This window comes from Eumetopias jubatus, unplaced genomic scaffold (assembly GCF_037043125.1).
Source record: "Eumetopias jubatus isolate StellerSeaLion01/CBP00866 unplaced genomic scaffold, mEumJub1_p1.0 scaffold_2, whole genome shotgun sequence".
NCBI classification, from domain to species: Eukaryota; Metazoa; Chordata; class Mammalia; order Carnivora; family Otariidae; genus Eumetopias; species Eumetopias jubatus.
Genome location: NW_028274808.1, coordinates 129,424,542 through 129,451,765, shown reverse-complemented (window position 1 = coordinate 129,451,765; position 27,224 = coordinate 129,424,542). Strand labels below are relative to the sequence as shown.

General features: G+C 37.0%; 1 protein-coding gene and 1 long non-coding RNA gene across 2 annotated transcripts in view; one reads left to right on the top strand and one right to left on the bottom strand.

Moving 5' to 3' along the window:
* Positions 1 to 2,557: 2,557 nt before the first annotated feature.
* LOC148164889 (uncharacterized) lies at positions 2,558 to 7,773 on the bottom strand. The gene is made up of 3 exons (XR_015767197.1): positions 7,558 to 7,773; positions 6,889 to 6,945; positions 2,558 to 2,656 (listed from the first exon to the last, which is right to left on the bottom strand). It is a non-coding gene; the product is annotated as an uncharacterized LOC148164889 (long non-coding RNA).
* A 3,741-nt stretch (positions 7,774 to 11,514) lies between these two features.
* Positions 11,515 to 27,224, top strand: part of CCSER1 (coiled-coil serine rich protein 1) — a 723,573-nt gene continuing 707,863 nt past the window's right edge. The window contains exon 1 of the mRNA XM_028117742.2: positions 11,515 to 11,794. The gene's annotated coding sequence lies outside the window, so the exon portion shown is untranslated. The remainder of the gene's footprint in view (positions 11,795 to 27,224) is intronic.

The following is a 27,224-nucleotide window of genomic DNA, read 5'->3' as shown; positions in this document are numbered from 1 at the left end:
AAAAACTCTGCCAGATACCATCCTATGGAACACTGGTCTAAAGATCTGGAGGCAGGCTCCCAGATGCTGGAAATAATGTATTCGACTGGTAGCTTAATTCTTAAAAATGGAGTTACATGCTTAACTCAATCAAGGAGTTAGTAAGAGAGTAGTCCATCTTGTGCTTGGTTATATTTCAAAATGTATCCATTTTGATTAAGACATTTGAAGAAATAACACAGTATCTACCATGTGAGTAAGGCCTCTGTGGAAGGTAGCCACTGTGATTATAGTAAAGAAGAAAAAGAAAGAGGAGTGGGAGGGATGGTAACAAGGAGAAGAAAAGAAAAAGGAGTAGCAAGAAGAAGAGAGGAAGAAAGAAAAGAAATTATTGAAGGTATAGAAAACAAAGGAGAGATATTTTACTTGCCTTTAAAAACATTTGCTATTTTTTTTAAAAGCAAGGAAAACTTTCCTCTCAAAAGTATTATGTAGAGATATTTGTGTACTGCTATATTTCCTGCAAAAAAATTAAATACCTGCAGTTACCTGAATTAAATAACTATAAACATCTTAACATTTTTAACAGTTAAGAAAAAAAACTAGGTGAGCTCTGTCTCTCAAAAATGTAAGGGTACTAGTAATACTCTATGAGTTTTACAGTGTATTGAGTGGAAGAATGTTCAGGGACATAAATTCATGCAGATTGTTGAGGCATAACTTGCTATTGCCCTAAAGATATAAAACCACTCTCTTTTTAAATTTGTTTTAATCAACATATATTTAATATGGTAGCACATTCTATATGCTTCAGCACATAGGTTTCCCTTAAATTTTTTTTCAAGTAGTTAACCAGTGAGGCTCTAGGCATACTTTTTCTAGAACACTGAACATTAACACAGTGAATGTGTGTTCACATTCACAGAATGTGCCTTCATTAGAAGGAAAATACCAAATTGAACGGATAACATAAAAATCACAGTCTCATGCTCTGACTTGGAAAAGCAGGTGAGTCATGTTATTGCAAATAATGCAGTATTAATCTGGACATTATAATTACAAGGAAAACATTACTTTTTATAGGTAATCTAATCCTATAGCTATATGATCTGATATTTCTAAAAGATCTAAGTTAATGTATAATCCTTAAAATTTTAGCTATGAATTATTTTTAGGCAGATCCTCATTGTTTACAGCCAATGCTTATATATCTATAAGATATAGACTTTTAGATATTTTATAACTTTGCATCTAAATTTCAAAAAGTCCAATCATCTATCTTTCATAAGCTAGATCTTTAGGAAAAGAAATTTCCTGAGTGTGTACTTGCTCTAAGCAGTTAGTAACACCCTGACCTATATTTTGAGGCTGTCATTTATGCAGGATATAAAAATAGGACTGCCTCAAAAAATTTATGACATATAAAAATATTGAGTGAAATATGCATATTAGCGTAACCATTTGAGTTCAGGAAGACTCTCTTGATTCAATTTAAACTTGTGATTGTTCTTCCCGTCTATTTCTGATTGGTGTGTTCCCTAAGTAGTAGCCACAGGGTATGCACCAAACACAGAACGCAAACAACTTTTCCAACACACAATGCTCTTGTAATTTTTCATTGTTACGGTTCTCAGGAATATGTGTCCACTGTGTTATTCTTCATGAACAGAGATTCTCAAGTACATAGGTGGCCTAAGTATTTTCCATTATGTCCATGTGAATCTGGAAAAACATTTAAGACTTTGAGTTAGCAATCTCATCTTATTTCAACTATAAAAATAAAAAAATAAAATGTGTAGATTAAAAATAGTTTCGTATATAGAATTATTGAATCATATTGAAATTAACATAATACCATGTTAATTAAATTGAATAAAAAGTTTTATAAATTTAATGTTTAGTAAAATAATATTCCCTAGCCCAAGATTATTTGAATAGTAAAAATCAACAAATATTTATTAAACTCAAAGAATGAAATATTTTGTTGCCACTTATCTAACAAAGTTTATATAGTCAAGCATGATATATATTTTATTTTATTTTATTTATTTATTTATTTTTAGATTTTTTTTAATTTATTTATTCATGAGAGACAGAGAGAGAGAGAGAGAGAGAGAGAGAGGCAGAGGGAGAAGCAGGCTCCCAAGGAGCAAGGAGCCCAATGCGGGACTCGATCCCAGGACTCTGGGATCATGACCTGAGCCGAAGGCAGACGCTTAACCATCTGAGCCACCCAGGAGCCCGCATGATATATATTTTAGAACTCAAGCCAGATATAACATCTGATAAAAATCGTTCCTTGACAACCTATGCCTTAAGTTTGGGTTGTTTATACCTACAGTATATAATTTTTAAAATCCTGTTTTGCCTTTATTGTAGCCCTCATCACACAGCTTGGTAATTATCTCTTTATTTATTCATCTTTCCTATTAGATTATCAGCTGTCTGGACTATATCTTTTACTTCTCTATCTCCATAGTTTAACACTCTACCTAGCATATTGCCAATGCTTAACTAAAATTTGTGAACATTTATTATTCACCTTTGTATTTAGCTCCTGGCACATCGTAGACGCTCAGTAAATATTTGTGGACTGAATGAATAAATGAATGAATGCCATCTGCTTTTAGAATCACCATGAAGACACATTTCTCAATTACCACATGCCTCATAAATCCTGAAATTAGAAAAAATACAGAAAAACTTTTGTAAAAGTTTGTACAAAATGGCAAGAATTTGCTTGTTTTTCAGAAAAGTCAGTGAAGATAGTGTTGAAACCCTCTTATGCCCTTGTTGCACTTCTTGTATGTGCCTCTATCATTGAATATATGGTCTTGTGTTTGATTCAGTGATTCATTATTCATTTAAGAGATACTATTGAGGTTCAGTATGTACAAGGCACTCCTCTAGGCACAGGGGTGGGTACAGAAATAATCCTGTCCTCATTATCTTTTGTATTAGTGGGAAAACAGACAATAAACAAGAATAAAGATTTAAAATATACACTTTTATTTTTTTAAGATTTTACTTATTTATTTTTGATAGAGAGAGAGAGAGCATAAACACGAGCATGGGGAGGGGTTGAAGGAGAAGCAGGCTCCCTGCTGAGCAGGGAGGACTTGATCCCAGGACCTCAGGATCATGATCTGAGCTAAAAGCAGATGCTTAACTGACTGAGCCACCCAGGTGCCCCTATACACTGTTTTAGATAGGGATAAGTGCTAAGGAAAAATAAAACAAGTAAGGGGACTCAGAAGTGGATGCAAACATGTGTGTGTGGTGGAATTACTGTTTTAGATAAAATAGCCAGCGATGGCTTCACTGAAGTGACATTTGAACAAAGTCTGAAAGAAGGGACTCCTGCACGTATCCAGGAATTAAATTCACAGAGGGAAATGCAACAGCAAATAGTGGTGATGTGGGAGGGGTATTATGAAATGCAGGGCCTGTAGACCTTTCTAACAACTTTTACTCTGAATGGGGTAAAATGCCATCGGAGAATTTTGAACAGAAGAGTGGCATGATCTGACTTAGATTTTACCATGATAATGTTGCTTACTGTGTTGATAATATTACTGTGAGGGACAAAGGTAGATGTAGATTTAGAATGCTATCACAATAACCCAGGTGAAACATGATGGTGGCTTAAACTGGGTCATAGCAGTGGAAGTTTGGAGAAATGGCTGAATACTCTATATAATGTGAAGATAACGCCAACAGGATGTGCTGACACATTAGCTGTGCATTGTAAAAGAAAAAGAGAAACAAAGAATGACCCAAACACCTGTAACACAATCAGAAGAATAGAGTGGACATTGAGATAGTGAAGACTACGTACAGAAGAGGTGTTGAGAGGAATCCAGAAGGCTTAGTATATGTTAAGCTTGAGATGTTTCTATATAGAAGCAGGAATGCCAAGTGGGCAGGTAGACATGAATTAGGAGTTCAGGGCTGGATATAGAAACTTGGATGTCATCAGCATTCTGATGGCACCAAAACTCCAAGTCTAAATGAGCTCACCAAAAGAGTGGGTATAAATAGAAAACAGAAATTTAAGTCTTGAGTCTTCGAACACTCCAGATGTAGAGGTCATGGGGGTAAGCTGAATCCAGCAGAGGAGACCGAAAATGTATAGGGAGAGAGTTTGGAATAAAAACACGGGACTGTGGTGTCCCGCAAGCCAAATGGAAGAAATGTTTTAAAAAAGGAGGAAATCACTAAAATTATGTTAATTTATGGTTTAGTCATCTTTGACTCTTTCCTTTCCTCACCATCCACATCTAATCCTCAGTAGTCTTTTGATTCTTTCCACAAAATATATCCTTGTAAGTATGTATTTCATCAGAGAAGCAGAAGTAATATGAGTAATATGGACTAAGGGATTTATTATGGGGATTAGATCTTATGATGCAGTTGTGGGAGCTTAAAAGTCTATGGAAGTCCAGTGCCACTGCACTTTTTAAGTCACTGAGAGCAACAGAACTGGGAAGAAAAGCTGTGTGGATGGGGAGTTGGCTGGGACAAAGTGGAATCCTCAAGATAAATTGGACTTCCAAAAGACAGTCTCTACTTATATCTGTCTCTCACCACTCCAGCCTCAACATTACATGTCATATGCAGATAGTGACATGCAGAAGGACCCTCCACAATGGAGCTTTCTATACGAAAGATGTTCAAAGATGAAAGACTTTCAATAGTTTGGAGGAAAATAAAGGCTCTTGAAGGAATAATGAACGAGAAGCCTTCTCCATTACATATAATTTTCAAGAAATGATAAAGAGAGTAAATCATCAGTCATATGTACCACCCCTTTTCTCCCTTGAGCACACATAAATATTTTGCTTCAACTGGGCACTGGGAATATAATGAGGAATAAATCAGTCATGAGCTCACCATTGGCTTAGAGTCTAGTGGGAGAATTTTCTCTGGTTGGGAGAAGAAGACAAAGTTAAAGATTTGAAGTATAAGAAAGATCAAAGCTGCTGTTACTGGCTTGAAGGAGAAAGCAGCCATGTGTCAGGGAAACAGAGACCTTCGTACTGCAACTGTAAGATCTGAATTTTGCCAACAACCAGAAAGAGTTGGAGGCTTATTTGTACCCCGGATCCTCCAGATAAGAACTCAGCCTGGTTAACACCTTGATTTCAGGCTTGTGATACTGAACAGAGAATTAGCCACATCTTGCAAGAATCTGACCCACAGAACTGTGATCTAATAAATTGAATTTTATTTTAAGCCACTATGTGGCAAATTCATTATGCAGCAGTAAAAAAAAATGACTACAGCCTGTCTTTGCTCCACATGGCTGGCTGGAGTGGTTAGATTTGAAGCTGGAGGGTCTACTTCCAAGATGGCTTACTTATGTGGCTTACAATTTGGTACTGGGTGCCTGTGGAGTCTGTCAGATGGTGCCAAGGGCTGGAGGCATCAGTTCTTTTCCATGTGGGTCTTTACATAGTCTCTATAGCAAGTGACTAGGTTCCAAGAGCAATTGTCTCAAGAGAACAAGGAGAAAGTGAATGGCAATTTTGTGACTTGCCATAGGAAATTACATAACATTATTTTTACTTATTGGTGAAACTGACTCAGGTTCAAGGAGAAGGGACATAATTCTTACCACTCAGAATGGTTTCAACATCTCATTGTAAGAGGTACATATGGGATAGGATATTTTGTGACAGCCATACTTGAAACAATTACATGCTGATTTAATAACTCACTCCTATCTCAATACCCATCTTGTTGGTTAAAATGTTAACATTTGGAGGAAAAGTTGGAAGTGAAGAGAGTGCATTGTTATACCCCAAGTAGTAGGTTTAGGATGTGAATGGGTTTGGATATACAATACACATGCACATAATAAATCCCATAATGACAAAGGTCAAGAATACTTGCTATCTTTAACATTAACTTAAATTTCTAGAAAACATCCAAGATGTTGAAGATGGGGACTGAAAATTCATCTTATTTAGGTTTATTTTTTTCCAGAAAGTGAATAAAATTCAATATTATTTTTATTTACATAATATAATGGTAAGTAAGTATTACAAAGCAATAAAATTAGTTCTAAGCAGATCTAGATGCATAAAAACATACAAATTATTTCTCTTCATCTTCTACATTTGGATGATTAAAAATAATTGAATCTCATTACTGAGTGAACCAGACATAAGGAAAAAAAAACACTTTAATTCATGATAGCATGTACAGTTATTACTGAAGTAAAAGTTTTGGTCAAACAATGTATAGATTTGGCAAAATAAAAATGACTTTCATTTTGCATAATTCCATATGTCTAGAACTTCACAACATAAGAGTAGCTTTATACAAATGACAGAAACTAGGAAATGCATTTTTCACATTTTAATTACAATTCACATGTCTGTATCTCCTGCTGTGATGTTTTGTTAAAGAGAGATCTCATTTGTGAAACTGCCAGTATAGAAACTGACAGATGGTAAGACCAGTTTCCAACCTGCTTAAATACTGGTTTAACAAGGTTTAGATTATTTTATTTGCATTGTCTGTTTTTACTATATACCTAAGTAGTACAAAAGTACTATTACAACTTTGTTACATTTCTTCTATTATTATTTTTATTAGGTCTATTTATATGATTTATAGATTTATTGTTATAGTTTCAGATTTTATCAACACACTATTTTTAGAGATGATTTAACTGATTATTTTTCTAAAAAAATGTGTCAGGTTCTATTTCTTTTAGTAAAATGCCAACAAACACATAGATGCCTGGGTATAATCATAATAAACAATTCAAAAGTTCAAGAAAAGAATCACTTTCATAGTTGTAACCCATAGAGACATCAAAAAATTAACCAATTAATTGGGTTAAATATTTTTTTGTAATATTGCAGTCAGAAAAAAAAAGTATTTGAACATGAAAATTACCTCATGTGAAGGTGAGAAATCCCGAAGTCATATTCCAAAAGACCTCATTAATCACATCTGAATGTATAAACAAAAAGAAGGAAATTATGTGAAAGGAAAAGTGCCTACTGGTGAATTTGCTTATAAAAATTCATTTGGTTTTATGTTGATAAACATTATTTTTAATACAGTTTACCTCCCCTTTTTAAAAAATAGAGGCATAAATTCAGAGACCATTAATGTTGATGTCAGTTCTTGCCTCCTGTGACAACTTCAACTTTTTTCAGCTTTCTATTTTTTCTTTTTTAATGATTTTATTTATTCATTTGAAAGGGAGAGAGACAGAGAGAGCACAAGCAGCGGGAGAGGTAGAGGCAGAGGGAGAAGCAGACTCCCTGCTGAGCTGGGAGCCCAGACATGGGGCTCAATCCCAGGACATGCAGATCATGAACTGAGCTGAAGGCAGACGCTTAACTATCTGAGCCACCCAGATGCCCTTTTTTTCAGCTTCCTAAACTGGATAGTCTCCCCTGGAAAGTCAGGACTACCTCAGTTGCTGGGTAAGTGATGCCTCTCCACACCCTTGGCTTACCATCTCTCAGACAGTTAAATGGGCTTAGAATTTGGTTCACTTTGTAAACCTGGGACATGGTAGCCCAGTGACAAGGACAGTGGGTGGTATACATTTACCTGAGTAGTCCTGCTATCACGTTTGCCTGTGGAATGGATCCTTGGTGTCTGTGTAGTTCAAAGATCAAAGTTCAAAGCTGTCTTTGATTATAACCCATTCATCTGGGCTTAGCTTTTGCCAAGGATTCTTCTCTGAAATCCTGGTCAGTTGACCTGGCTGGCCTTTTAGTTTCCTTCACAGAGGAAGAACATGAACAGACCCTGTGGTTCTGGTACCGGGCAGGATTTCTGCTGCAAAAAGACAATTTACCAGGTATGTGTCACCATTACCAGATTTCTAAAAGATAATTCTATTTAAATTTTTGTCTACTGTGCTCCATCTACCTGGAGGTTGCCCCAATTAATACTATATTAAAATTGAGTTTTTCCTGTGCTTTCTGGACCCTTAACTACAATTGGGTCAATCCTTCTGTCTTCTATCGTACACTTCTCATCAGTCCTTGATCTCGAGCCAAGTGCAAGTTTCAGCTTTAATCTCCATTAAAAGCTTCTTGCTCTACGGTACTTATAATGCCACTTTCATGTTACAAGAGTATCACAAAAGGATAATTTACCTTTTAGCAATATGAGAGAAATTCAGAATGTTAATAACAAATTTGCACTTAATTCTTTTTTCATTTATTTTATTCTATTAAGCTAAAGCAAGAAGTGGCCTTTACCTTTCTTCATAAAGACTGGATAATTATGATAGGGTCTGAAGTAAATCAAAGGGTGATAAAATAGCTAGGACAGCAAAAAGGAAATGCAAGTTTTAAATTTATTTTCTGATACTTCATCTATATATTGCTTGCAAATATTTTTAAAGTTAATTCACTTTCTAAAACATCTTATACATTTCATTATAGTAATAGTATTGTAAAGAAAAATTATCTCCTTACCTTCCCTAGACACTAATTTCACTTTTTAGGTACCATTACTGAAGGATTTCTAATTTGGCTCATCACTTCATTCAGTGGGAATTCAGTGCACATAAGGGGCACATATGTAATTGGCAACCTAATTTTTCTGCTTTCATCAAATGGTGCAATGCCAAATCTTCATTGAACTTGCCAGTTATATGCACTTGGGAACCAAACAGCAGCAAGCATAGAGATGAAAATGAACAAATTGGAAAGAGTCATTAACTTTCTGTTTTCCTATCACAACAAAAACTGTATCATTCAAAGTGTAGCAAAGTGGGAAATTCTACTCGAAACATTAAATCATCTTGAAAGAGAATAATTCATTTACTTCTGAAATGTTGTTCATTAGAATTTATAAATGCGGTTTCCAGCACAGATTTTTAAAAAAAAAAAAAAAAACAAAATAGTTAAATGAATCAACTTTTCAGAAGTGTTTTAGGTTGTATATTTTCATATGTCTTTCTGGTGTAGTGTATATGAATTCTAGACTTTATGTCGGAAGCAAAATTGTTAGAAGATTAAGAGAGAAATGTTGGCTTCTTTAATACCTTAATGAATAAAGGCAATTGACAGATTGTCATGGTTCTCACTAATTATGAATGCAATTGAGAGTGTGAAAATTACAATCAGTTGTGGTTACCAAAAATGCCCTTGAAATATCTAGTCAAATGTATAATTTTAAAAGTATGCACTATAGAGTCACTATTAAATTATCATTATTGATGACAATTTATTAAATAGAGACTTGGGACAAAAAAGCACCAAAAACTTGCCCAATATTATTGAGCATTGTTCTTAAAGGGGAAATAACTTTTTTGAAAAATGTCTATTTGCATCTTTTACAAAACCCACATATTTACTGGCAGAGTGCAAATTTTCAGATCAGGAATATCTCTTCTACAGAATTTTCTTCTGCGGTGATAGAGGGATTCCTTTAGTAAGGACTTTGGAGAAAAGTTTCCTAACATTTTTCATCTATAAGTCCAACTAAAGATTTTTAAATCCTTGCCTAACTCTAAAAAATAAATATTTTATAATCCCTTCTTGTACTGGAAAAAGTAGGAGGGAGATGGAAGGAAAATGCCACAGGATTATGGATCAGCTTATTTCATAATTATCTAAAAGCTAAAGAAACTGTTAAGACTTTCAACTAAACCAGGGGTTCTGAATGGGAGTAGAGTAAGTTGAGCTCCAATTGCATAGATTAACCTGTATGTGACCTAACGTTAACTACCTACCCTCCCCAAATATGACTTTCCTGGTCTGTAAAATTGAAGAAATTATAATAGCTTTTTTTCAAAGGACATGTACACGTTAAATCCCAACATCCTTTGTTAGTACATGTATTTTTCAATGCTTAATCAAAGGAGCTAAAATGTCCTGTATTTATATGTTATTGATATATTTGTCCACTGGTCCCAGCCTTGCTGCTTTTTCTCGATTATATGCTTAAGCCACTTTTAATGTACTTTAACAGACTCTAAACTCTTTGTATGAGGCATGAAGAAACTAGGGGAAAGGAAAATCAGAGTCAAAACGGTAACATGGAGAATACATAATGGGTAAGCATTTGAAAAAAAAAAAAACGTGTGAACATAGCAATGGCCATGAACTACTAAGGAGAGACTAATTATCAACCTTTCCACCTCTCCCCCAGCTACTGAAATGTTCCTTTCTTTTGTCACATTTATGAAAAAAAGAATTTTCCATAGCTGTCACCCCAAATCAGGGCTGTATCCATGCCAAAATACACATCAACCACTAATATTCAAAAAGCACACCTTGCTTTTACACCCAATACATTCACATTTCAGCAGATTGTGGCCAGTTAGATAGATTCCTAGAAACTGTTTCTCAACACAGTAGTGCACCAGATCACAAAGTGCACAGAAGGCTAGTTAGGGAGGTGATGTCAGGTGTACGAACTTAACACTGGAGATGAATTATCTATCTAGAAATGATCCGACATGGCACCAGAATGGGTTAAAAAATGTCCCCCCGCCCCACAGTTAAATGCACTCCATCTGCTGTATTGCCTGCTAGACATAAATATATTGGAGTGTATATAAAGAAGGGGATGGATGGGAAAGAGTTCAGGACCCAGTGCAAACCTGAAAGGAAATGAGGCAATACAACGGGAGAGAGAATCAGGACAAATAAATCAGGTAAGCAATAGCACCATGCATCTGAAGTCTTCCCCATCTCTAAGCTGCAACATTTACTTCAGGGGCCATCAGTCAAATGATATCAAAATGGTAGCTGGTTCTGTTTATAATTACCATGTGGTCGAGGACCTTAGGTGTAGGAACACAGGTTCCACTCCAGGTCACAGTCCTAATGCTTCTATTATCCTACAGAACTGATTGCTGTAAATGGTTCCTGGGAAGTGTGACTTGGTTAGAGGAAAGAAGCCAGGTTTCTTTCCTTGCTGCCATGGAGGGAGGAGACATGTTAGTATATGAATACATTGGGTGAGAAGGAAAAAGGGGGAAAGAACCTCACAGTTTCCTCGCTGAGAGGTGGAAGAGAAAGAAGGTAACATTGGTGGTTTGGAGAGAAAAGATACAGTGCATTTTCAGCATCCCCGAGGTCTTTTCGCACTGCTTTAGACTCCCCGTCTTCTGTTTTGAACTACCAAAGCACTTGGACTCCACACACGCACAAGGATGGGCTAGGGGAAAGCCAAGTCAGCGCGGTCGGAAACGGCTTCCCTTGAAAACTCAGCAACGGGCCAGCCCTGGGTGTGCGCGCGTTAATGTATGAGTATGCGCGCGTGGCAACCAGCAGACGCAGTTGGCTGGGCACCGCCCTCGAAGCCTCCCCCCTCCCCCCACTCAGGAACTCTCCCCCCACCCCACTCCCTATAAAGGCCGCGCTCGCCGCCGCCTTCCTTCACAGTCGGGGAGCGCGGCCTGCCGTGGAGGTGGATCCGACGCTCCTCACACAGTCACACTCCGCGCACTCACATACTTGGAAGCGCCTCCCCACGTCCCTCCCCTGCCCTCCTCTTGCTCTGCTCTTCTCTCTCTCACCACAAATAGTCGCCGACCGACTGCCAATCCGTGTCTCTCTCTCTCTCTCCTTCTCTCAACATGACTGACTGGGAAGCGGTGGCTCAGGCAGAGCAGCTCTGCTGGCGCAGGCAGGAGGAGAAGGAGGATTATTAAAAAACGCAGCTCGACTCTGTGCAACTGGGAGTGGAGAAAAGGAGCCCAACAGCCGAGAAGGGGAGGGAGGGCAGAGGAAGGGACCAGGAAAGACACCCCCGTGCCCCGAAGACATAAATTTCTGAGTGCCCGGGAGGAGCCTTAACAAGCGGCGCGGAGCCCTTCAAGGTAGTAACGCCCCCGGTGCCCCCGCGCCCGGAGGGTCGCGCGTTGCGTCGCCGCTGCGCCGGGGCCAGACCCCGGCGGACGAGGGGTGACTGCCCGGCAGGTGACCGCGCCGTGCCCGGGTCGCCCTGGAGCAGCCCCCGCCCAGGCCCGGGGCGCTAGCAGCGGGCCCGGCGTGCGCCGCGCGGAGACCTGGCCTTGCGGGCAGGGTGGGCGGGGGGACGGGCCCGCTCGCTGCCGGCCCCCGACTCCCCGCGCGCGGCGTGGCCTTTTCCTCCGCGCTCCTGAGCGCTCTGCTCCGGGTGGCCGCGGTCGCAGCTCCAGGGCGAAGCGGAGCGTGGCCGGCCAGAGGCAAGAGTTGGCGCAGGTTCCGGGCCGCTCCCCTCCCTCACCGCTCGTGTCCCGCAGGTAGGGGCGGTCGGCCAGCGCTGGCGCCCGGGGCTGCGGGCGCCGGGGCGGGGGCGGCGGCGAGGAGGAGGAAGGGGGGGCGGGGAGCCCGGGGCTCCCGGTGGAGCCGCAGTGCCCGAGCCGGGACTGCCTCTTGCGTCCGCCTGCTGGTCCTCAGGCGCTAGCTTCCTGGATTGGAGGCGAGACCCTCCCCAGCGGCGGCAGGAACGGCAGCGACTTAGTGTGAACAAATTGCTTTGTGGTGGCGCGTCAAGGGCTCCAGGGAGGGGTGTGTGTGTGTGTGTGTGTGTGCACGCTCATTCGTGTGCGTTCGCGCTCATGACTAATCAATGCTTTGGCTCACCTGAAAAGATAATCAGCCTTGAGGTGAAACCCTGGGGCCCCCTCAGCTTTTGGCTTGTGTCCCAGGGACTCGTACAGGCGGTGCCATCAAGGGGTAGGGTTGCGCGAAGGGGTGACGGAGGGATTTGTGAATGGTGCTTCTCTGCTCGTGGAGGCTGAGCTTGCTGATGTAAAGGAGGAGGTATCCAGAGTGAGAAGAAAGGCTATTTATGGCAAAGAGTTGTGAAATTTCTCGGGGTTTCCTTCAGTGTATACTGAGCTTCTCTCTCTCTCTCTCTCTGTCCCTCCCCCTCCCTCTCTCCTTCTCGTCTTCCCTCTTTCATTTCTCTCTTCCTCTCGCATTTCTCCGCTTCTTTCTCAGAATTAGAAGCAATTCTGCTTTTTTTCTCCCTCTCGTGGGATCTGGAATATGCAATGAAGTCAGAAAGCACTTGTCTTTTTACAGGTAGGAAGAAATGTTTCTTAGAAGACACTGATCTCTTGCCTTTTAATGTTTTTATGTACTTGTTCTCCACTTCTCTTACATCTTAAGGCCAATCAATAGGACCCACAAGACACAAAGTACCTACTTGGTTTCAGTAGCTTTCATTTTTCATATTTTACAGTTGAATACCTCCCCATTGAAATGTAACACGTATTCTCCCAATTCTACCCCCAAGAAAGGCTATTAAAAATAATGCACACACGTTTTACTGTAAAGCTGGTTTTATTAAAGGCCTTGGGGAGGAAAGAGAAGCAAGACACCTAGGTGAGTTTTTATCGATTACTACTAGTTAAGAACTATTAAGGAAAGACCTAAAATACTATTAATCTAGGCTGCAACACAATTTCTTTCGGTTTCTTTTTCTGTTTGCTTTATAACAGGTACAAATTCCGAAGACAAAACTTGAAGCTTAGAGATGACTTGGCACAGTGTCTACCAGTTACGCTTTAGCAAATTTGTTCTTAGAAGTAGTAACCTAGGACTGGGTTGTGACTGAGAGAGTACGACAGGATCTTTATTATTTTAAATTGGAATGTCTGGAAGGGCCTGCCAAGCACAGTGTTTTTAAAACGTTGAAATTCCAACCACTCCTTTATTAATTTCACAGAGAAGAAAGAGAAGTGGTCAACCTATTGTCAGAGTGATTTGTCTTCGTTTGGTATTAATTAAGGAGCTCAGTACTTTGATCAAAACATGTCAATTGTTGATTGTTGTTTTTGTTTTCAGTGTGAAAGTAGCTTTCCTTAACTGTCCTGTTCATTTTGAGACCAAGTAGAGTTAAGGATTTGTTATTTTGATTTAGTTAGATTCATATTGGTTTAAAATACAGTTTCCTAGCGCCTGGCCGGCTCAGTCAGTAGAGCATGCGACTTTTGATTTCTTCGGGTGGTGAGTTCCAGACCCATTTGGGTGTAGAGATTACTTAAGAAAATAAGATACACTTTCAACATTGGAGCATGTGTAGTTTTGTATTTTACATTAGGACTTAGACTGAGACCCCCACTCTGAGGTTTGCTACCTTAACTTTCCTGAATCATTGGATTGGAGATATAATGGGAAATTTAAAAATGTACTTGATGAATTGTATTACCACAATCATAAAGAAGTCATATCTACGAATATTTTGTTCTTTGACACGGTCAGAGAATCAGTAATTGTTTACTACTTTAAAGTATGTATTATTTATACTATAGAATATTAATTTACATGAAACTCAGTAGAAAATGAAAAACTTTTTATTTTTTATTGTTATTCAACTCTTCATTGCGTTTTATTACTCAGCATAGTACTCATAATAAAGGGCTGTCATGTGCCATGTACTATCTAGGCATTGTGGAGGAACCTAAGACTTCTTGCTCCCTGCCCTTCAGGAGCTTACCCTCCAATTGGGACAAATCTGATGCACATGCTTGAACAGAGTTAACAACCCATCACAATAAGAGATTGCATATCTAACAAGGACTGCAGGAATTCAGAGCATAACAATAACATTTCATACTGAGTTCTGTCTGAAAGGCTTCAGGGGTAGGTAAGACTTGCTTGGTCTTGATTTTAAAGGTTAAATAGGATTAATGGCTTGTGGATAAAACTATGAGGTATAAGATGCAAGTCTCCTGGAATTATAGAAAAGAATGAAAGATATAAGGGGAAATAAGCTTGTTTGAAATAGATTTAGATATTACAGAGCAGTTGAATTTGTTGTGGAAAGGGCAGGGTGAATTGGTTTTTGATGTACAAACATTCTGTATACTCTATTTTTGAAATTAATTGAATTTCTGTGCCTAAGATTACAAATCTTTGATTTTATATTGCCTTTTAGTGAACAAAATGCTCAAAATATATTTGTAGAGGATACTTACTCAAAATGTTTAAAAATACCATATCACATGAAAGTGTTGTACTTGGTATTAGTATCAAAGATAGTAGGGATAACCTTTATATTGAGGTGTTTGAGGTACATCCTTAACCAACTCTCCTTAGATTTGCTCTAAAGGAAAATAGAACGATATGTAAAAGAATAGCTATATTAATAGTCAGCATTCATTGAATGCTTTATATTTATTCTTTATATAAAATATATAATCCATTAAATAACTTTCTGTAATATTTTTATTTAAAGTTATTAGAATGCACACACGTAATAGTTAATATATCTTTATTTTTCATGAATATAGAAATAGGATGCAGGACTCATGGGGAATAATTTTTAGAATTGTAGTGATTTTAAAGATTTTTTAAACTATCTTCTGGTAAAATAGACAGTATTAACACTAAGAGCATGTTCTGTCTCTAACTATTCCAAACTTAGCTGTTTTTTCTTTGTATATAGGTTTGTTTTTGTAGAAACCTAAAACTGTCTAAAATGAATTTCTTCATTTTAAGAACACAAGAGGAAACATCTGAATTGACTTTGAGCCTGTCTTTTCAATATGACACCCTAGAAGTATGTTATGGTGACAGTAAAGAAATAGTACAAATATTAGGTATGACTTTCAATAGATAACAGAATAGAATTACTTTCAGATTAGGTAGATTAAAAGATTTTCATATATATATTCTGTTGACAGTGAATAGATAAGAATTATTACAAAAGTGAAAAGCCTATTAAATCACCAGTTTCATATTCATGTAGGAATGGGATGATTTCCAACATAGTAACAGTATAAACCAGGCTATCTGTTAATTGGTGTCTTTTGAGTTTGGTTTTAGACTATATGTCACAGGTGTATCACTTTGATAATGTAATCTCTCCTACTGTATGACTGACAGTTTCTGCATTATTTCCCTATTGGATTGTGATAAAATATGTTTGCTTTATATTGAGGACATATACTTCTATCAGAAATATTATCTTCACTATGCAAGAGGGTCAGTTAACAATAAAACATGAAGTCTGAGGTGGGGGAAGCAGTGAGAAAAGATGGGGAAATTGATACAAAACACCCTAATGAACCATTCTTCAGTAAGTAGCTTAAACTAAATATAATATAAAAATATAGAGGTGACCAATCTAAACTGCAGTTGATACAGTACCAAGAGATTATCAGTTCTTATTTTTAAAGGACTGTATTGCATTTTAAGCTGTTTTCATGTGAGCTAAATAAAATGGCCGAAAGGAAGAAAGAAAGGAAGGAAGAAAGGTAGGTAGGTGGTGGTTGAAATTGTTCACTAATGTCTGTTGTATGATATTAAATTTTTTAAGAAAGATTTCTGCTTTGAATCATTGATGGACACAGTTTGTTTGACCAAATGCTTAGCCCTCTACCTAGATTAATTTAAAATATTGCCTTTGGTTTTGCATATTTACACTGCATTAAACACTTTTTAAATTTTAATTAAGCTGATTAAAATTTTTGAACACTGTAACTATGTTCTGATACTAATATAAAATTTAAAGGAAACATTAACTTATGGCAAATTCTTTTTTTAAAGTTTTTATTTAAATTCCTGTTAACATACAGTATAATATTGGTTTCAGTGTACAATTTAGTGATACAGCACTTACATATAACACCCGATGCTCATCACAATAAGTGCAGACTGTATATTAGTTATTTTTTAAAAACTATGTGAATATCTTGTTTCCCAACAACTTTTCACTGAGTGGTTTTGGGATCTATTGATTCTGACCTGAAATAGAACATTTGGGGTTGGGAAGTGTGATTTTATGATTATTTTTTTGTATTTACTGGCTGGCATTCTTCTCTGAAGGAAAGCTTTCCCTCTCAGGTAAGTATAGACCATGGATTTATTTATTTTTTTTTAAATTCAGTATTAGTATAGGTTAGATTTTTAAACATTTTTTTATTTAAATTCAGTTTAGTTAACATAGTATATTAGTAGTTTCAGGGGTAGAATTTAGTGATTCATTAGTTGCATGTAACACCCAGTGCTCATTACATCAAGTGCCGTCCTTAATGCCCAGCACCCATTTAGCTACCCCCCCCCCCACCTTCCCTCCTGCAACGCTCAGTTTGCTTCCTATGATTAAGAGTCTCTTATGGTCTGTCTCCCTCTCTGTTTTTATCTTATTTTATTTTTCCTTTCCCTGTGTTCATCTCTTTTGTTTCTTAAATTCCACATATGCGTGAAATTGTATGCTATTTGTCTTTCTCTGACTTATTTTGCTGAGCATAATACCCTCTAGTTCCATCCGTGTTGTTGCAAATGGCAAGATTACATTTTTTTGATGGCTGAGTAATATTCCTTTGTATATATATACCACATCTTCTTTATCCATTCATCTTGTGGACATCTGGGCTCTTTCCGTAGTGTGGCTAATGTGGACATTGCTGCTATAAACATTGGGATGCAGGTGCACCTTCTGATCATTACATTTATAATTTTGGGGTATATACCTAGTAGTGCAATTGCTGGGTCATAGGGTAGTTCTATTTTTAACTTTTTGAGGAGCCTCTGTACTGTTTTCCAGAGTGGCTGCACCAGCTCGCATTCCCACCAACAACGAAAGAGGGTTCCCCTTCCACATCCTTGTCGAATGGCAAATTTTTAAACCAGACCAGTAGTTCTCAAAATGTGGTTCCCTGAACAGCAGCTGCAGTGAACTCCTTAAAATTCTAATCCCACCACAAACTGAATCAGAAATTCTAGGTTGGGGACCTCTGTGTGATTCTTATGCACTCTCAAGTTTGCGAACTACTGACCTAGAGTGTTATAGTGAAACTTGAAGGCTGTGTCTTCCGCCTGTTTTGGAGCTAAGTACTTTCTTCAGCTGTTAGAGATGACTAAGGTTTAACTATTTAGATCTGGAAAGTATGACACTCTCCATCAGAAGATTTTCATCTTAACTGTATGTATGTATTACTTTATAATTATTTAAGAAAGGAATTAAATGAGTTTTTAATTCCCATGCATATTTTTGCTGTTGATTGGGGAAGCAATTTAAAAAAGTGTAGAATTTAACTAGACCCTAAAGACCCCAGGCTAGGCCTTATTGGTAGTCATAAAAATATGCTCAGTGTACAAAGCTGGACCATTTTCTGTTTTCACATCCTGTAACTCTTTTCGTATCCCTCTCCCTCTCCTTCCTCTCGCCCTCCCTTCCTGCCTCTCTTTCTCTACCTCAGCCCTCTTCTCTGTTTGAGTTAGGGGCTCAATAATCCCTTCCCCAAGGAAACGTTTCTTGGCCTCCTTTGCTACATCACTTGCCCCATTATATATTGTTTTAGTTCTATATTCCTCTACCTTGCGTACTTACTGCAATTTTAATTTTATGTGTATTTATGTGATTGGTTCAGTATTCTATCATCAAAGATTAACACACACTAGATGCCCAGTAAATATTGGTTGAGTAACCCTATGCCATCATCCTAAAGACGTTTTATGTTTTTCCAAAGAAAGATACTTTAAAAAAGATTTTAAAACACGGGGAGTCCTAGGACATATGTAAATACAGGTACTGTTTTCCTTTCTATTTTGCAAATGATGAGATATATTTCATTAACAACAACAATGGCTCTAATGTGCTGAGAATGTCTTACATGATAAGCACTCTATATGTGTTTCTTCTAACATTGTAAAGTTGTTTTTGTATATGTTTCAGAAATGAGGAACTGGGGTTGTCTTCTATGGTCTGCCAAGCTAGCTAAACCAAACTTTTTCTTTTTTTTTTTAATTACACTGATGCAGAAATTATGAAACCAGTAGACAGAGAATGTGAAGGAGTGTATCTTCTCTTTAGTCCTGATTTAACTCAGGGCTCAGCAGTATCTCTGTGCATTGCCTATGCTGTTGCTACCCTCTTCAGTGATGCTGTTGTTTTTTGGGTGATTGAACAAGTGATGGAATTCTTGCAAGGCTGAAGCTCCCCTCTTATTGTGCTTTTCAACACTGTTATTATTCACCCTCCCTGCCATTCGGTCACAATTCTCTTACCCCCATCTGGTCAGATTCTCCCAATTAGTTAATAAAAATTTAAGATGTAAACAAGTATAATTTGAAGACCGAGTGTATGCAGAGAATGTTCAAACATTACATATTCTCCATATTTGGAGATATACAGCTTATCTTCTGAAAAGGTTGACACAGCTTTGGGTACCTTGTTCAAGCAAGGGAGTATGATAACAGGTTAGTATCAACTTAGTTTCTTTTGGCTTTTAATCTTCAAATTATTTATTTAAATGTGGATTTAATCAATGTTCAAGTGTTTGTAGCAAAGAAAATATTTAAAGACTGATTCTGTAGAAGTCCATGGATAATTAAAGAGTTGAATTTGGTTATTCTGAAGCCCTCTTACTGGACTGTACAAAGTTATATTTTATAATGTGCTTGCATCAGTCAATAACATGAGTAGATATAGATGCATACCAACAAGAAGAAAAAAAATCAGTAGTTTAACTGAGTATTTTACTTACAGCCTATTTTGTAGCTCTTGTCAGAACTTTTCTGTTGCTGGAATCATTTAATCATTAACTGGAGCCTCAGTCTTGCCCCTGATTCAGGACTAATCCTTCTATGTTGTAGGAAGATTGACTGGTTTCTAACTCAACACTTTGGGACTTAGCATCAGCCACTCTTTATGTCCAGCCTAATCTAACATTTATAGTAATGCTTCTTTATTACAGCTGAAACTGAGTTCTCACCTAGTATTTTTCTGTGCATCTTGATAAATTGCCCAATTGTCACCATTTCTCCTAGCATTTGAGCAAGGACTTTCTTTTGACAGAGCCTACTTTATTTCTTTAAAGACTGGGATCCTACATCTAAAACCACTTCATTTTCTGAATCCTTTTATGTGCCAGCAGACTGTCCCCAAAATATCACTCTTCTGGGTCCCTAAATATCACCAGCTCTTAGAAGTATGCTTCATCTCCAGTACTTACTCTTGGGCCTCCATGTTGCCAGCTACTTACGGCACATTGCCATGCTCCCAGATACTCAGGCTGGTTGGACTTCCTGGAAGTATTTATAGCTAGGTCTCTATAGCACTTCCCAGACTCTAGTGCAAGTCTGTTATGAGGTTCTGACCATCACCAGACTACCTTATTTTGCTACGTGTAATCTTCCTTTACCCGGCTGTGTTGCATGATAGAGCACCTCATCATCATCATTGACAAGAAACATTTTGTAAATGCTTATTATGTATAAGTCAGTCTGTTTCAAAAAGAATGTACCTTCTCGGGTTCCTAAAGTTCCTGAATTGCTTAATCCATAATAAATGAAAAACACATTCTTCCATGTTTTGTTTGGTACCCAAATGTGATATGTGTGTATGAAGATGTGTAGAATATGCATATGCATTCTTTAGGGTTTTGCTGATTTTCCTTTCTTAGTCACATGTTAATTTCAATATGATCTGCCTCTTCTCCATTCTTCAAAACTTATTTGGATGATATGTTTGGAATATAGAACAGCTGAAGAAACATACTGAGGATGGTGTGATATATTTTCTGATTTTCCTTACTCATTAATGAAAACTAGCAGTATCCCTGTGTTCAGATACTGCTGAACTAACCCTATTCAACTCTCATGGGAGTCTTAGTGATAAACCTTCTCTATCCAGCAAACTCAGACTAACATGTCATATTTCTTATGTACCCATTACCTGCAATTAACTCTTGCCTGGAAGTAGTTAAATATTGTGATTCTGTTAATGAGTTGTTATTGTCGTATGATGGCTTTTTTTGTTTGTTTGTTTTGGGCAATTGCAGCAAATGATATATCATAAACCTTTATTAGGTTTACAAATAAAACCAAACAAGTAAACATGAATAAAGGTATGGCAAAAGTAAAGAAATGTGGGCTTTAACATTTTAGGCAATTCTTCTTTTAGAAACTATTTTTGTGTTTGTTTCTTTGGCTTTGTTTATTTATAGATATACAAATTACCAGAGCATTAAGTCTGAATATATGAAATATGTTTAGTGAGTGATGCTTTCTAACACATAGTACTCTCTAGAAAATTTAAGAAAGACTTGAAAGGAAAAACAAAGTATACAGAAACATCAGGTGAGACAGTTAGGGAAAGGAAAAAGTAGTTCAGAGTCAGTATTAGAAATGTAGATAAGTGTAATTTATTTTTTATATTTATAATTATATATTATATATATTATTTAAATATGATATTTATATTATATTTATAATAATTTATATTATTACAAAACTGATGGGTCTGTACTTCAGGATTCCTGAATTTTCAAAGGATATTAACTACTGGGAAGATAGCTCAAGGATAGTTAATTTGATTTTGTTTTGACTTTTATTATTGTATCCATATGCACAAAGACGCAGGAACACTAAAAGTATTCGTTAATAAATGAGTTACTTAAAGTTAGAATGCACTTCCTGAAGGAGTATTATTAAAAACATAGATCACTAAATTGGGCCATTAAAAAATCATTAGAAATTTGTGTATAACAAGCATATAAACTTACAGCGACATTATTGCTAAAATTAACTTTGCGAGGTATTTCCTACAATATAACACGATGTGTAAATATGGTGGTATTGAGGATCCCCTCAATACCACCTTCTTCATCAACACAGTGCAGCTTCTGAAAGGTTAAAGGGCTCTACAATGGGATAGTCTAAGTTGGTTACAGGAACAGTCTAATGCAAAGCATCCCTAAGGGAATTTTGAGTGTCCCAGATCCAAGCACTGCTTGAAACACTGAAGGGATAAAGGAATAAAGACACTACAGCGTTCACTCTTTAGTAAGAGAAGGAAGGAATTGCCACCTAGGATATTCCTGAGGAGTAGTGAGCCTGAGCTCATTGGATGATGATACAGAAAGCACAAAGCCCCAGAGGTCTATGTAGGACATGAATGAATGAGGTATTTTAAAAGCCAAAGAGTTTTAATTTCAATATAGGACAGATTGGTAATTCTTAAGTTCTGGGAGGTCCTCTAGCCCCGCCCCTTCCAGTATAATATCGTTGTCTCCAGTCACCTCTGTGGCAGGGGAGCTATCCAGGGTACTAGGCTTTGCTGAAACCCTCTTGCAAAATTGTGCAAAATATTTTTTGTTTTTGTTTTTGCTAATCCTAGAGCCTGTCTTTGTAGACACTGCGTCATTCACTTGGAGTGACTAACCTGTCATCATTTGGTTTATTTTAGTGGGCCCTTCAAAGCCCAATTCAAGTGTAAATTCAAGTACACCTACTGCAATCCTATGCGAGAAGCCTCTTCTTGGTGTCACATCTCTGTTTAAAGTATCATAATTCACTGCTTGCTTGTGCTTTATGCCAGTTAGATCATGAGCTCTATGAGGACAAGAATTTTGTATTTTACTCTGTTTTCAAGCAACTGGTTTAAATCAGTGATATGAAGATCCCCAGTAATTGATAAATGAATGAATACTGCTTAAGAGTGACCTGAATTTTGTTCATCTGTGTGAACTACTCCCTGTTTTAGCCACTATCCTAAATCACTATCCAGGCTCACTTTGAATATTGCTCTTCATGGCTTTTTCATAGACTGAAAATTGGTTCTTCACTTGGAACCGAGTAACTTAAAATGGCTCAAAGTCTTGAAAAAAAGTGAAAGGACCAGGAAGTATATATGCTGCAGATGTTGTTAGGGGATTAGCAAGGTTTAAGGAGGTAAGAAGTAGTAGTATAGGCTGATACAGGGGGTAGGGTCAAAGGAGACTTTGGTTTGTCACTTGCTGAAAACAGAACCCAGAACATCCACACCACATTCACTTTCTAAGGCCTTTGGAATATGGGATCTCCTCTCAAATCCCATAGCCTAGATCCCCATTTTGGTATGTCTGAAAATCTGAGGTCACATGAGGCTGACAGGTTCTTTTATTCAGTAAACAAATGGTACCAGGCCCTGTGTATATATTGGTTAATGAGACGTATGTAGTTCTCCTCCTGAAGCTTAGTTCCCATAATATCCTTGGTCCTTTCTGAGAATGGAAGTTGATAGACTTCTTTTTCTTGTAGCCACTCTAGTGACCTCCTGGACTGCCATAAAGACTAAGTGTGCTTGTTTCCGTCACTCCACCCCTGCACATAGCATTGCTCTGGATGTCCAATGTGGCAGTTAAGTGACTGCATCATTGTAGAGAAACTTATTTACAGTAGGACATCCTGTCACTGGTTTTGTAATGACTTGCTGATTACTTTTACGTGATGTTGGTTAGTTATGTGCCTGTATAAATCTGCCCTTATAAGAATATTTCAAAAATAGCTTACTCATTTTTCTTTTGGTCAGAAATTCCCTATATTTCAGGGGCATGAGCTATAGGAAATTGTTGTGTGGAATTTTCATGGAGGATATTTTCACTTTATATTTCTACCTTTCATGTTTTTGGAGTATATGTACTTTCTATCCTGGACATCATGTGTTTCTCTTCCCTGTTTTTATTTTCCACCTATTATCAGTGGCAATGTTCCAGTTATGAAGCAGAAAAAGAAAAGCTATATTTCTTAGTATTCCTTCCCCCCTTGGGAACCTAGTTATAGAACTCACATAAATATTATAGATTCAAAATAACTTAGATTTAAAAGAAAGGATTTAAAAGTGTTAAAATTTAAAAAAATGAATAAAGCAGTTTTGTGTAAACGTCTTAAATAAACTCACAGTTTAGAAAATAGTATTTTCTTTGCCAAATAATATGATCAGTATTTTATGAATTAAAAACCACTACAGGGGTTCCTGGGTGGCTCAGTCGTTAAGCGTCTGCCTTCGGCTGAGGTCATGATCCCAGGACCGGTCCTGGGATCGAGCCCCTTATCGGGTTCCCTGCTTGGAAGCAGGAAGCCTGCTTCTCCCTCTCCCACTCCCCCTGCTCGTGTTCCCTCCTTTCCTGTGTCTCTCTCTGTCAAATAAATAAGTAAAATCTTTAAAGAAAATAAAACCACTACAGCAATTTTTTTTTAGTAATACTAGAGATGAAATATTCCTATAAATAGTATTTCAATCTGTTGAAAAGAAAAGTTATCTTAAAACTGATTGAGGAGCGAGTATGTGTGGTCGCAGTTTTGGTGGTTTATAACGAAACTGTTAGGAGAAAGGGATAAATTTTAGTAATCGTACAAAGCATTTGTGTTGTGTAAGTGCAACTCCAGGAATTCTCAGCACTCAGTCCAGACTAGGACTCCTTGGGGACCAAAAGTGATGATTGCTTCTGATTTAGAGTGTGGTCAGGAACAGATGCTATGATTACATTCTTCTTCTTCAATAAAAGAAGGTAATGCAGTTCACACCCCCATCAAAACCAGTTTAAGAGTTTGTACAAATATTAAAAAATTTTTTACTAGAAAATTTCTTTGACATTAAGTCAAAATACTTGGATCAATCTTTGTTAAGTACGTGTGTGTACAAACATATACACATGTATAAATTAATATAATGTCTTATAATGGGATCTGTCTTGTATAAATTTCTTTTAACAATGCAGGTGATTTTAGTTTTTTTTTTTTTTTTTTTGAAATGGAGAGGTTAATCAGTTAGTGCTTTCCAAAAAAACAGAACCATTAGTGTATATATCTATATCATTTATATGTAAGAAGATTTATTTTAAGCGATTGGCTCATGTGATTGTGGAGGCTGGCAAATTTGAAATCTGTAGGGCAGGCCACCAGGCTACAAACTGAAGTAACATTTCTATGTTACAGTTTGAGGTAGAATTTTTTCTTCTCCAAGAAAGTTCAGTTGTTGCTTTTAAGCCCTTCAACTGATTGGGTGAGAACCATGCACATTATTGAAGGTAATCTGTTTTACTTAAAGTCAAATGATTGTAGATATTAATCTCATCTAAAAAATACTTTCACAGTAACATCTAGACTAGTGTTTGATGAAACAGCTGGCCACCATAGCTAAGCCAAAATGACACATACAGTTTAACCATCAGAGTGGGTAAGGGATTTATGTTAAAAAGCCCTTTTTGATTTATATGTTAAGTTGATGTATACATGTTTTTCCTTTGGCCAGAGATATCTTATCATGGATCAGTTATTGGCATTTGTAGACAGAGGTCATCATTCATTTGTTCCTTATTAATTTTGTAATTATTTATTAAGGATGTCTTACGTGCAAGAGATGCTAGGCAGTTGAATGATTTAAAGAAAATGAATGATGGAGGCTTTATATTTTAAGTGTGTTAATTCTAGTGGAAGAGCCACTTCCACTAGATGCTTGTGTGATAAGTAAATTTGAAGAGTGAAACTGTGTACTTTTCAACCTTGTCAATTAAATGCCATTTTCCCCATGAGCAACCAAAAAAAAATTCATGTCAGGGGCTAATATGCCAAGTTATTATGCTTACTAATTTAGGGATGACTCATATGTAAAATTGGATTATGAAAGGTATGCTTGCCCACTTGCAGGTCAATTTCATTTAGACAGTGTTGGCTATACATACATTCATTTTAGCACATTAAAGGCTTTGTATTTGTATTCAACCTATGCAAAGTTGATTCAGTATATACTGAAACAGGTCTGAGAAGTGGACTGTCATGATTTATTGATAATCTTGCTCTTCGTATAGCATCGAGCAACATTTTCTTTACTGACTCTAAATGGGTGTTTCTCCTGGCACTTTCTCATTTCAAACTGTGTTTTGTTTCTGTTTCCTTATTCAATGAATATGAACTTATGTGCTTGGCTTTTAAGGCCCTCTGTAAACTCAACCACACCTTGCTAATCCAAACATAGATCTTCCACTTTGTTAAGGTCATGTAACTTGGAACACCCTTACACACACAGCATATGCATTTAATCCTTTCTGTTTATGCAAATCTCAGCTGCCATTACTGGCCTAACTCCATGAAACCTTCCATGACGACTTTCACCCGCCTGGGGAGTGTCCTTTGCTGCACTCTGAGGTGTGAGCAGTACCTAGTTGGCACCAGACATTTAAGTACAGGCTGTTCTGCTACAATGCATTTTTCTATAGTATAAATTAGCTCCTAAACTTGTAAAACTGGGAATTAAGTTAGTAAAATGTTGAAGTTGGTTCATGTGTGATTTTTTTCCACAGCATATTCATATTTAGCTTTAGCAATTATAGCTGAATTCAAAGTATACTAATGCAGGCACATGCAAAATACAACAGAGGGATACCCTTTTCACAAATCTACTTTCATCTTTTTTAAAAAGGAAAAAGTTTATGCATTTCCTCTATTTTTTTTTTTTTTACTAAGAATTTTACATGTCCTTTTAGGCATATAAGATTTTTATAAAAAAGTTTTTATGGTTTTGCTTAGAATTTTGTGTTGTAAGCTGCATAGATTTTGAGTGTTTCTGCCAAGCCCTATTTTTTGGGATATAAGCTCTGTCCAGTTTTTCAGAATGAAAGAACACATATATTGCAATAGCAAATTGCAAAATTGCACATATATTGCAAAATTGAACAATTTTGTTTCAAATCACTTGATATTTATTGAACATCCACTGTGTGCCAGACACCAGTACCAATGTTGGATGTATGAACAATGAAGAGGGCTTACTTTTGAGTACAAAGGAGACTAAACACAAATCCTGTATGATGGTGTTTCTATTGCTTTAGCTCAGTAGACAAGGAGGAAAAGAGACAATAAAAAGTAACTGTGACCTTTGTGCATGTTCCTCCCTCTGCCTGGAATGCTCTTCCATTCCTGCTTTATTTACCCAGTTTCTTCCTAAACTTCATGTTTCAACTCAAACATCACTTCTTTATACTATTCTAAGCTCTTAGAGAGCCATACACTTTTCTTTCATAGCACTTAAGGTAACTGTAACCTTAGGATTATTTGTGAGGTTATTTAGATAGTATTTTTCTTTTTCTTAGATGATAAGTTCCATGAGAATAGAGATTATGTTTGTTTTTCCCATCATTGTATTCCCATTTCCTGGCAAGCATGTACACACAAAAACACACACACACAGCAGGCATTAATCTATATTGTAAATTTAATCTATAATCTCTGTTATATATACATATTTAGCAGGTAGGTTTTAGTAAGTTTTAGTTGTATGGATGAATGAAAGGATAAATGAATTTTTCCTTTATTTTTTAACAACTTAATTTTGACTATTCTTCTCAGAATGAGTCAGTTTTTTTTTCCTATCCATATCACTTTTGTTAGCCTCACATTTCCTGGTAGTGTGTGAATTTGTTGAAGTTTGTGACTTACATATTTGTTTTATAAATTTTTATTAAATATATTATAGAAAGCAAAGTGTACTAGGCTCCAGACTTTGTGCTTATGTCCTCCAGAAATCATAAAATTAAAAAAAAAAGTGTAAAA